Source organism: Helianthus annuus, chromosome 5 (assembly GCF_002127325.2).
Source record: "Helianthus annuus cultivar XRQ/B chromosome 5, HanXRQr2.0-SUNRISE, whole genome shotgun sequence".
In the NCBI taxonomy this organism is placed as follows: Eukaryota; Viridiplantae; Streptophyta; class Magnoliopsida; order Asterales; family Asteraceae; genus Helianthus; species Helianthus annuus.
Window position 1 is genome coordinate 102707530 of NC_035437.2, and position 13381 is coordinate 102720910.

The 13381-nt window shown below is 36.1% G+C and overlaps 2 long non-coding RNA genes across 2 annotated transcripts; both read left to right on the forward strand.

The window, feature by feature from the left end:
- Positions 1-1756: 1756 nt before the first annotated feature.
- On the forward strand, positions 1757-3740 carry LOC110938994. The gene is made up of 3 exons (XR_002591874.1): positions 1757-1891; positions 2405-2470; positions 3419-3740. It is a non-coding gene; the product is annotated as an uncharacterized LOC110938994 (long non-coding RNA).
- A 3996-nt stretch (positions 3741-7736) lies between these two features.
- Positions 7737-9882, forward strand: LOC110938993. Its single transcript, XR_002591873.1, has 3 exons — positions 7737-7863; positions 8377-8442; positions 9639-9882. It is a non-coding gene; the product is annotated as an uncharacterized LOC110938993 (long non-coding RNA).
- Positions 9883-13381: the final 3499 nt, after the last annotated feature.

A 13381-nucleotide genomic window follows, 5' to 3' on the forward strand; every position in this document is an offset into this window, starting at 1 on the left:
TAATACAAAGAAAAAATAAAAAATGAAACATGCATAAAATATTACACACTACAATTAACACTTGCTAGGATTTCGTAGACTCTCGCCTTCTTCCCTGCGATTTTATTCTCTCTTTCTTTTGCAGATCGGCTAGCATGTCGCAAATTTTCTGATCCTGTTTTAGCAGTTGTGTTATAAATTCTTCTGCATTGTTCTTGAAATCTGATGGAGGAGAGTGGAGGACTTCATCAATCAATCTGATGCTGCTCCAGGTTTTCTTGTAATTATTATCACTGATGATGCCGACTTTTCTGTTTAGTTCTTCATTTGCTATATTTTCTTTGAGCGACCAGATAGAGAATTGCATTTTAACATTGTTGGTGTCTGACCATGGTATAAGCATCTGTTTATCATCTAGAGTATTGTTGGTATTGTTGATTTTGATTATTTTTTTTTGACAGACAGTTTTTTAAAACGCAATTGTTGATGTTTTGAATCAAACTAATGATCAGTCTTTTATAGTGTTTAAAATGTGTGTTTATGGTAAATGAAGAGTTTAATCGTAATCATGATAATCTTTTTTTAAGGTTTAAAATTTGTCCTTTGGGTTTCTTGATATTTAATTTTATAGTTTTCCGATAAAAACTATAACAACCCTTGAAAACACCCCTAAAACCTTCGTAAACGAGAAACCGAGCACGTATAACCTTAATTTTATTAGAAACAAACAAAATCCTGATTTTCACTCGCGGGCGGCGACAGGATCCACCTGGGTTTGTCGCGGGGCGCGAGAAGCCTTACTTGTCGGACACCCTTTTATGCCACGTGGCACAATACGCGTCAATGCTAGGCTCGTGACCAGGCGACCCTAGCCGTAGCTAGGGTGCCCTCGCGGGGCACGAGAGGACCAGGGGAGGCGGGTCGCGGGGCGCGGGGCGCGAGAGACCTCCGAAAAATGTATAAATTGAGCAGTTATGTCATTGTCCCATCTCGTTCACACCTTTATTTTCTCTCTATAGGTCTGGACGAAATTTCAAGTAATAATACCCCCTAAAACACGAAGCTATGCCCCGTTGTAAGTATTTTAACCCCCGATCACTAATTCGTTACCCTACCCAATTGATTTAGGACCCACCAACGCATGTCGAGGCTCTGCCTGACTAAGTCCGTTGGGGGTTCTGTCTCGTGTTGTATGGCTAAAGTGACTTGGGTTATTTTACTAACACGCGTGCATTGTATGTTTTCAATAGAATCTCAAGAAAATAATCAGGAATTGTCATCAGAAAGCCCGTAGAAATACCTAAGTTTACAATGTGAGTCATTCTCTTTTCTACTAAACTGTGTTACAAGATCTCAAATTTTTTCAGTTATACTTACAGTGATTGAGTCTTTGTATTCTACAATTACTGCCGGTACGTGGGGTTTTATATACACTACTAATAAAGCGTTACTATTGGACAAAGAGTTAGCCAATAGTAATATGACCACGGTCATTGTAAGTGCCAACGTGACAAATACTGAATGAGTAATGTAACACCCCGAAAATATAAAACTTTATATTGAAATTATAAAGTATAAAATAATCAAGAATAAACTAACTAGGAATAAATAACCTAGTTAGTCATAAGTGTAGTTAAAACTAGAAACGTAGTTGAAAACATGAAAAAATCTAACTTAATAATAGATGGGGGACCGAAGTTGTCAAGTGTGAAACTTTATTTATTAAAACAAAATAAAAATACCAAACACACACTTTAAGTGTGTGTGTGTTGGTCGTACAAAACACAGGGGACGACCAAGAAACCCCCATCAAACCCTAGCTCATCTAAATTGCTCAAATTGAAGACCAAATTCGGATCCAAATCGAAAATCAAGCATAGAATAGTGATCCTCACCACAAGGGGGTTACAAGGTATGTAAAATTTGATGAAAACTCTCAACTTGAGATTCTCATGAAATTGGGAAAAATCTGAATTGTATGGTTGCATGTTTGTTTTATGATGAACTAGGAACAATATAGAGTCTAGGGACAAACTCTAGACAAATACAAGTTGAAATCATGTGAAATTTTAGTAAAATCCATGAACAACCTTGTAGGTGATAAGTGGGTTTTGTAGAACTTGATAAATACTAGGAAATTGGGTGTTGTTCTAGTGTAATTTGACAATGGTAAAGTGACTTCAGGATTTTAGAAGTTAACAATTGTGTAAAAAGGGTTGATTGATGTGAATTTTGGGTTAGATGATAAGCTAGGGATTTGCTATATAATCATGTAAAATTCTGCCCTTAAAGTGTTTGTTGAAATGCCTCAAAGAAGGCTCGAAATTGAAATTTAAAGTAAGATGCATGATCGTGATGATTTGACAAAATTATGCGATATATGGTTGAAAAGGAGTTCTAAACAAGTCGTGATTGAACTCTATAGGAAAAGATACCGGAGCGTCGAGTGGACAAGCCGGTGGCGATTCGCGTTGAAGGGCGTGCACTAAAGGTACGTAACTTCGGTTTCGTTACGTTATGCATAAACAATAGTCTTAGAAATGTTAATGAAATTGTAGTGTCAATTGCGAGTTTGGTATGTCATAGAAGTGACGAAGTTCACTCGACAAACCAAACGGGTCAAAATAGTTGATTAGAAATGTTGGTTGATAATATTGTTTAATTAGTCATGTACGGAAAATAAATAAAGTGATGTAACTCACTAGATAAAGAAACAAGTTAAAATAATGGTCGAAATGGTAGTGTTCAAAGTGACTTAAACGTCACTCGTTAAAGTTGAATTATAAAAGCGTAACCCATGGAATGGACGTGATACGCTAAGATTGACAAGCCCGGGAATGGGTAGTTGTGGTTAGAAACCAATGTTGATAATTTATGTAAGTATGTAACTTGTTTCGTTACATTACGATAATTTGATATTGTAGTTATTCAAAGTTGGGTTTTAGAATAAGGATTTGTATTAGTTAAGGTGGTGATGATCACTACTTAATTGAACGGTCAAAACTAGATTAGAAAACATTTGGTTATTAATGAAATGGTGAACTCCATAAATCGACCAAACGGGTCAAATAAATGTGTGTTTAATTGATACTAAGAAATTATTGGGAAATCCCTTGGCGATTGTAGATCATAAGAGCGTAAACCATGGAATTGGTAATGAAATGCCAATGATCGTAAGCCCGGAAGAAGGGTAAAACAAGCTTAGTGGTCATAAAAATATTGATGATAGTTTTAGTGCAAAACTAGACGGGTCGAACGAATATATATCAGGGATTTATAAACTTTCAGCCCGTAAACCAAATTTTCGGTATGATAGTTGTAATAGATACGTCGGTAATTTAATTACAGACGTATAGGAAAAAGAATCACCTAAAACGGACAACCGAGCGGAAAGTTATGGTCATTTTAGTCCAAAATCTGAATTTTCCAGAACTGGCAGCAAATGCAGGTCACAGAACCGAACCTGCTGGAAAAACGTTCCTCCCGCGCCACGCGGCAGGATTCTTCAGTTGTTCCGCGACACGCGACAACTGCCGTGATACGCGACAGATGGAATGGGGATCTTACGGATGACGATCAAGCAAGTTTTTGAAGAACCGAACACACTTTTGAAGCTTCCGCGTTATCTAACTTTAATAGACAATATTTTTGGGATGTAAACAAGTTGCTAACAACTTATGAATAGTTGAATTAGTCGGTTGTTGACTAATGTTCTGTTACTTTGGATCTTATGTTTTAATTGGACGTCTTTAAAAAAAATCATATGAATTATTATTAAATTCAAATAGTAATTAGACGGGTGTTACAAGTTGTTAATCAGAGCTCAAGGTTGTCAACAAAGTGTTTGGTTCAAGCTTGATGATCGTCCGGTAAGGATTAATTATTTATTTCAGTAGATGTTATCCTATGTAAGTAAAAGAGGTGGAAATTAATGTGCACGGGAAGAGTGCGTTAATACACTCAAACCCAGAAGGTGCACTGAATGAGAACGGTCAAAGCAAGTTACGAACTTGGCTAAACCAAAGCAAACAAAGTTATGTTATAAATGAGATGTTTAATAATTGATGTAAACGGTATGAAATACGTGAAAAGTGTATGGGAGGAGTGTATAAATACGCTCGAACCTGGGAAATACACTAAGTAAGAAAGGTAAGGCAAGATATGTACTTGACCAAACCGGAAAAGAATAACACATTACTTATGATTAAGCGAGTGTGATATAAATTTCCGTATAATAAGATGGAAATGAATTAAATAATTATTGATTAATCATTATGGATGTTTCAGTTAAAGAAATGTCTGGAGTAACCGGAGATGATTCGACATCTCAATTGACTGAACAAATGAAAGCTAAGATTTCCGAGGCAGTCGGAAAAGCTCTAGAAAATAGTCTATCACATTATATTGATAGATTACAAACCACAATCGTGCCATGGTGGACGATATGATGGCTAAATTGAAAGACAGCATATTACAAGAAATAGAAGAAAGGAGGGTGTTGGATATGAATCCAAGTTCCGTAAAGAAATCCAAGTCTAATAAAGCTCCCAAGAGAGGAGTTACAAAAAGTGTGTTACATCAGTGCAAATTTTGTGGAAAAATTCACAAGGGCACATGTGGTAAGCCAAGACATAAGAAGTTTAAACGCCCAGAGAGGCTTGGAACCAAAGATGCAACCGACACAATGTCTGATGCTCAAAAGTCAAGGACAAGGTCGTTTTATATAACAGCCACAGAGGCTAAAGCTGAACCTGATGTCATTTCAGGTATGCTTCTTGTTAATTTAATTTAACACAAATTTTATTCGATGCAAGTGCGAATGATAGTTGCGTAAGGGCATATATGAGTAATGAATTGGGAAAATTATGTAAAAGAAATACCTATATAAATGTGTATATATATGTAGATAAGAAAATAAATAATGGTGAGCATGTGGAGTCGAGACAAAAAGTAATCCCGATGAAAATTGCAATGGGAAGGAGTGCGCGTACACTCGAACCCGGGAACTTAATGAAGTGAATAAACGTTGAAATGGGAAGGAGTGTAATTACGCCCGAACCCGAAAATTGCAACAATAATAAACAACGAAGACAAGATTATAGACTTCGCCGAACTAAATAAGACGCGTAGGAGCGTCATTTACATCAACAAACGATGTAGATAAATTTTATGCAACGATAAACAATAGTAAAATCAAATGAATTAATTTTGTTATTGTTACAGTAGGATTAAGGTTAAAGATGAGAAATTAAGACTCGGACCGAGAATATCCGCGAAAAAGAAGTTAAATGGATGATACGTATTATTCGCTCCTATGAATAATAAAGTATCAATAAATGCAAATTTAGAAACTTGGTTATGGGTGACCATCCAAGTAATACATTATTAATCAAATCCTCATGAGGAAGAAGGGTGATCGCAGTGATGGATGTGATTATATAAAAGCCTAGCAAAATAAACTTTATGAAAATGTTAGAATAAGAACGGGTAAACCCCAAAAGTCGTATGACCATAACAGTGGTTTTACTAAATAAGACTTAAGAAATGGGCCTTCGGAACATTAGTAAAAGAAACAGACCTAAAGGTCGCTAATGACAGAAAGGTGGTGTTCGGATCAAATAAGCAAAATACTTGATAATAAAGGTAAATGGAAGTCGGATGACGGGAGTGTGTTACATTAAAGTAATAAGCCCAAGGGAAGGGATACGAATTTAGGTAAATAAAAGTATAAACCAACAAACAAGAATGTTAGGGAGTAGGAGTAAAGTTGACTATCATAAGCAATGAAGCACACACGGACAAGTCAAACAAAAAGAAGGAAAGAATAAAAGGCTTGGTGGAAATAAGGGCGATGGAATACGCTAATACTACTGAATAAATCAAAACCAAGTCTTAATACATGTCGAAATGGCTGCTTTGATAATGACTTCGGTAAAATACCCGATAGATGAATAGGAATACGGATCTATACGTAAACCAAGAGACGGTGGTGCAGACTAAAAGTCAAAAGACTTGGATTAAGAGTTATGACTAAAAGACGATAAAATTTTACAAAAACAGAAATTTTGATAGTTATGTTTAACTATTTCTATGTGGACGGGCTGACTAAAGTATAATACTCAATAGTCCAAGTAAGCGCAAAATGAATAATGGAACCGTGAAATATTAATGAACCTGTGTGATAGGTCGTAAAAGAGTATAGAAAGGAAAATGCAAACCAGTGAAACAGAAGTGTTAAAACATGATGATAAAGAAACCGGGTAACGGGTTGAAAAGGAGTAGGGGCATAAACCAAATAACGGAACGAATAGGATAAACAGTCGTGAAAACGATGTAAGAAGTCATAGAGTCAGAAAGATAATCTGAAAGAAAAAGAGTGTAGCCTTAGACTTCGGTTAAGGTCAAATGGATTTCAAAATAAAAAATAAAAAAATAAAATATATATATATATATGTATAAATTATTCAAAACGTAAAAGGGGGTGCCCTGACGCCATATGTATATATGTAATTAAATAAAGACACGAGTAGAAGGTGATCTACGGAATCACTACAACTTTCGGGTTATAAACAATATAAAGGTCTACGAGACCAAAATGACCCTTGGGTCACAAATACACAGAAACAAACTAACAGGTCCCACCTTAAAAAAGGGGGGGGGTGAAGATCTAATAAAAATATCCTACGAGGCTAAGTGAAGGAACCTACGGGTCGATAATATAAAGCGTGGGAAGCAGTTATGATTCCCCGCGTAGTATAAAAACAGAAAAGAATAAGTTCTTGTCGTCGACTCCTAGATATGAGTTATTGACATAAGATGAAGAGATAAACGTTAAACTAAAATTCAGTTTTAGTAAGAGACAACGTTTAACGGATAAGAGTATTATGAGACAAATTAGGGAATAGTTACTAATAAAGGATATAGGTCTTAACACCGATAGGTGTAAGACATGATGCGATACGTTAGAAAGAAGATTTTGAAAATGAAAAGCTTATGAAAAACTTAAACATGATATGATGCGATGCGATCATGATCACAAAGAGTGATGTGGAATATAATCATGTTGTAGCGTGAGTTACGGAATAGGAGATCATAAACTCACGTAAGTCTGAATATAGCAAAGGGATATACCCAAATTAACGGGACACGAGGGGACAGTAACTAGCCAGTCTAGCTGATAAGATCATCAAAAGTCAAAATAGTGTCGTGAATTATATAAAACACTTATCAATATAGAGCAGTATGGAATAAGCATATTGGCAAACTCATACTATCGGGTAATCAAGTGGTAATCGGGACAAATAGGTGACGAGATAAGAAATGCGAGACACAAGTTACGGTCCGTGAGGATTTACACGTAATAGACGCATGCGTCAAGGCAAAGGATAACTTTTGGGTAAAAGAAAGAATGCCTTAAAAACGAAACTGGGATGGTTAGGTCCAAACCAAAGGACTACTTAAAGAAGGTTTCGGGGACAAAACCCTTTTTAAGGGGGGTGGACTTGTAACACCCCGAAAATATAAAACTTTATATTGAAATTATAAAGTATAAAATAATCAAGAATAAACTAACTAGGAATAAATAACCTAGTTAGTCATAAGTGTAGTTAAAACTAGAAACGTAGTTGAAAACATGAAAAAATCTAACTTAATAATAGATGGGGGACCGAAGTTGTCAAGTGTGAAACTTTAATTATTAAAACAAAACAAAAATACCAAACACACACTTTAAGTGTGTGTGTTGGTCGTACAAAACACAGGGGACGACCAAGAAACCCCCATGAAACCCTAGCTCATCTAAATTGCTCAAATTGAAGACCAAATTTGGATCCAAATCGAAAATCAAGCATAGAATAGTGATCCTCACCACAAGGGGGTTACAAGGTATGTAAAATTTGATGAAAACTCTCAACTTGAAATTCTCATGAAATTGGGAAAAATCTGAATTGTATGGTTGCATGTTTGTTTTATGATGAACTAGGAACAATATAGAGTCTAGGGACAAACCCTAGACAAATACAAGTTGAAATCATGTGAAATTTTAGTAAAATCCATGAACAACCTTGTAGGTGATAAGTGGGTTTTGTAGAACTTGATAAATACTAGGAAATTGGGTGTTGTTCTAGTGTAATTTGACAATGGTAAAGTGACTTCAGGATTTTAGAAGTTAACAATTGTGTAAAAAGGGTTGATTGATGTGAATTTTGGGTTAGATGATAAGCTAGGGATTTGCTATATAATCATGTAAAATTCTGCCCTTAAAGTGTTTGTTGAAATGCCTCAAAGAAGGCTCGAAATTGAAATTTAAAGTAAGATGCATGATCGTGATGATTTGACAAAATTATGTGATATATGGTTGAAAAGGAGTTCTAAACAAGTCGTGATTGAACTCTATAGGAAAAGATACCGGAGCGTCGAGTGGACAAGCCGGTGGCGATTCGCGTTGAAGGGCGTGCACTAAAGGTACGTAACTTCGGTTTCGTTACGTTATGCATAAACAATAGTCTTAGAAATGTTAATGAAATTGTAGTGTCAATTGCGAGTTTGGTATGTCATAGAAGTGACGAAGTTCACTCGACAAACCAAACGGGTCAAAATAGTTGATTAGAAATGTTGGTTGATAATATTGTTTAATTAGTCATGTACGGAAAATAAATAAAGTGATGTAACTCACTAGATAAAGAAACAAGTTAAAATAATGGTCGAAATGGTAGTGTTCAAAGTGACTTAAACGTCACTCATTAAAGTTGAGTTATAAAAGCGTAACCCATGGAATGGACGTGATACGCTAAGATTGACAAGCCCGGGAATGGGTAGTTGTGGTTAGAAACCAATGTTGATAATTTATGTAAGTATGTAACTTGTTTCGTTACATTACGATAATTTGATATTGTAGTTATTCAAAGTTGGGTTTTAGAATAAGGATTTGTATTAGTTAAGGTGGTGATGATCACTACTTAATTGAACGGTCAAAACTAGATTAGAAAACATTTGGTTATTAATGAAATGGTGAACTCCATAAATCGACCAAACGGGTCAAATAAATGTGTGTTTAATTGATACTAAGAAATTATTGGGAAATCCCTTGGCGATTGTAGATCATACGAGCGTAAACCATGGAATTGGTAATGAAATGCCAATGATCGTAAGCCCGGAAGAAGGGTAAAACAAGCTTAGTGGTCATAAAAATATTGATGATAGTTTTAGTGCAAAACTAGACGGGTCGAACAAATATATATCAGGGATTTATAAACTTTCAGCCCGTAAACCAAATTTTCGGTATGATAGTTATAATAGATACGTCGGTAATTTAATTACAGACGTATAGGAAAAAGAATCACCTAAAACGGACAACCGAGCGGAAAGTTATGGTCATTTTAGTCCAAAATCTGAATTTTCCGGAACTGGCAGCAAATGCAGGTCACAGAACCGAACTTGCTGGAAAAACGTTCCTCCCGCGCCACGCAGCAGGATTCTTCAGTTGTTCCGCGACACGCGACAACTGCCGCGATACGCGACAGATGGAATGAAACCTGTCGCGACACGCGGCAGGATACTTTTCTAAAATTTTATTTTACTTTCATATTTCGATGTCGGAACTTGATTGTATGTACTAGATAAATGTCAAGGCTAACGTTTTTCACTGGTTTTGACCCTAGGTGACAATGGGGATCTTACGGATGGCGATCAAGCAAGTTTTTGAAGAACCGAACACACTTTTGAAGCTTCCGCGTTATCTAACTTTAATAGACAATATTTTTGGGATGTAAACAAGTTGCTAACAACTTATGAATAGTTGAATTAGTCGGTTGTTGACTAATGTTCTGTTACTTTGGATCTTATGTTTTAATTGGACGTCTTTAAAAAAAAATCATATGAATTATTATTAAATTCAAATAGTAATTAGACGGGTGTTACAAGTAATTGGGTAGATATAAACATTTTTATCGCTCTCAATACTGTAATGTTATAAAAGGTCATTTTTGTAAACTGGATTGTACTCGCCAGTATTTCTTGCTGATAAAATATTTTCAAAACGCGTTTCAGGTAACTTGATGTGAAAGCTATTAGAAGCCAGCTATGGAGCACTGAAGGCTTAAAGAAAGTGGCTATAAAGTTACCTAAATAAAAGTTTATGTTTTTAGCAACTAGGGTTTATCCCTATAAAGATATTATAAATGAAATATGGATTTTATCCCATTTGTTTAATATTAAAGTTTGGTGTTTTGAAACTCTGAAATTTATTTCCTAACTACGATCCTGATGTCTCATTTCCGCTGCTAAATTAATAAACACCGATACCACCAGCTCGTGCTCGCGGCTCCCGCTCCCGGGGTAGGGGTCGGGGTTGCAACAAAAGGTGGTATCAGAGCCACTGGTTTAAGCCATTTATGTGTTCTTTTAAATGCCTAAATTTTAAACAATTGTGTTATGAAATATCCATAACTTTTGTGTTATTCTTTGTAAATATGTATATTATTATTTTATGTCATTTTAACAATTTTCTTAGTTTACAGTATGAGTGATTAGAGTACTTTTGACGCTTATCGTCATCTACCTCATTCTCCAATGGATGAAGGAACATCCTAACCAACCCCTGGATACACCGCCGATGCCGAGGATATCTTTGTTTTTAAAAGCCAAATCCGAAGAACCTTTTCCCCCTAAAAAGAGAGGTTGGTTTAATAGAGCAAAATCAGAAAGGAGAAAAAGGATGAGAAAATTTCAACAACAAAGAATAGTGAATAGAGCTGAGAGAAATACCCAAAATCCAGAAGCTAGACCTTTATGGGAAGAAGAATTGGATAGACATGGCCAACTTTCACATGTTTGGAAATGTAGAAGGAGAATCTGAGTTCAACCAAGTAGCAGTACCAGAACCGCAATTACTTCCTTTATTCCCTGACCAGCCCATTAGTCTAGAACAAAACCAGGAAAACCAACTTCTAATCCCAGCCTTTGATCTAAATAAGATACCTAGGATTCCAGCACCGAACCTTTTAAATCAGTGATGGGCCAACGACTGGGCAATTCAGGAATTACTGGATAACCCATACCCCTACGAAGAACCAGCACCACTTTACCCTGAGCCAGTGCCAGCCCTAATGCCACCAATGAGCCATGAGAATGTTGTAGAACTTCGCCAGTGCGGTGAAGAGTTAATTGAAGAAGGAAACCAGATTCGCCAAATCGGGGAAAGACTCGTCTGGAAATATGACGAGAACGAAATGCAATACTAAGCAAGCAGTCGCCTAATATATATATATATATATATATGGTAAGGTTCATGCGAGAACCGCGAGAACCAATGTGAACACAACCTAAAATATCTAAAAAAAAACCTAAAAAAACCTAACCCCTACCCCCCCCCCCCCCAAAAAAAAAAAACCTAACCCCCCACTCCCCAAGCTAAAATGCTAAAAACTAAACCCCCAAAAAACCTAAAAAAATAAAAAAAAATCTAAATTTTTTTTTAATATTTTGGAAAATTGGTATTTAATAAACCAACCTTTGCCCAGTTGGTAAATAATAATCCAACCTACAGAATTGGTATATAATAATCCTACCTATCAATATGTTGGTACTCAATGAACCTCCGTTAGTTTTTTTTAACTGAAGTTAGTTTTTAAGTTTTATTTATTACACAAACCGTCCCTATAGTTGTAATTTACTAGTTTTAACTGTGAGTTAATAGCCAAAATGGTCCCTGAGGTTAATAGCCACACCACCACCACCACCACCACCGCCGCCACCACCACCGCCACCACCACCACCGCCACAGCACCGCCACCACCACCATCGCCACAGCACCTCCACCACGGTAACCATCGCCACAGCACCACCACCACCGCACCGCCACCACCACCACCACCGCACCGCCACCACCACCACCACCGTCGCTAGAGCTATTGGATCTATGATGTTTTTGGTCAGTCATCGTCTGTTGCTGCATCTGAATTCAAACCCCTTAGGCGTCGATGATCAAAGACAGAGATGGTGGTGGTGGCGGTGCGGTGGTGGTGGTGGTGGTGGCGGTGGTGGTGGCGGTGCGGTGGTGGTGGTGGCGGTGCTGTGGCTATTAACCTCAGGGACCATTTTGGCTATTAACTCATAGTTAAAACTAGTAAATTACAACTACAGGGACTGTTTGTGTAATAAATAAAACTTAAAAACTAACTTCAGTTAAAAAAACTAACGGAGGTTCATTGAGTACCAACATATTGATAGGTAGGATTATTATATACCAATTCTATAGGTTGGATTATTATTTACCAACTGGGCAAAGGTTGGTTTATTAAATACCAATTTTCCTAATATTTTTTATGTTAAAATCGCTACTTTTAGTAGCCCAAAAAAAATTTTTTAATTTTTTTTTTGCTACCAAAAGTAGCGATTTTTTCATAAAAAATATTAAAAAAAATTGTGTGTTTTTTAGCTATTTTTAGGCATTTTTGGTTGTGTTCACATTGGTTCTCGCGGTTCTCGCAATAAAGGGTGGTTCCTAACGGATCTTTGTCCTATATATATATATTATAGGGTAGGGATAGTGTACATTAATTCAGAAGTGTGAGAAGTGTATTATAACACTATATATAACAATATATAACACCATATAAACACCGTATAACACTATGTAACACCATATAACACTATGTAACACTATATAACAATATATAATACTATACATCTATCATAGACATGCTATTAGACAAACTATAGTGTTATATTTGTTATATAGTGTTATATAGTGTTATATATAGTGTTATAATACACTTCTCACACTTCTGAATTAATGTACAGGATCCTCTACATATATATATATATATATATATATATATAGGGAGCCGCTAGAATGAGAACCACCTCGAGTTGTAAGAACCGCGAGAACTACACCCCACGGAGCGCCGTTCGCCATGATTTTTTTTTACAAGTAGATGTGTATATTATAAACACAGCCGTAAAAAATCATGGCGAACGGCGCTCCATGGGGTGTAGTTTTTTACACCACAAGTTTGGTGAAAAAAAAAGAAAAAAGAAAAAAAATTAAAAAACACCAAACTTGTGGTGTAAAAAACTACACCCCACGGAGCGTCGTTCGCCATGATTTTTTACGGCTGTGTTTATAATACACACATCTAGTTGTAAAAATAAATCATGGCGAACGGCGCTCCGTGGGGTGTAGTTCTCGCGGTTCTTACAACTCGGGGTGGTTCTCATTCTAGCAGCCCCCTATATATATATATATATATATATATATATATATATGTGTGTGTGTGTGTGTGTGTGTGTATTTTGTTACTTTGATAAAAAAACATATAAATATATATATCAACTAAAATAGATATAAATTAATATCTCCTATATATATATATATATATATCAATGTATAGTTACTAGTGTT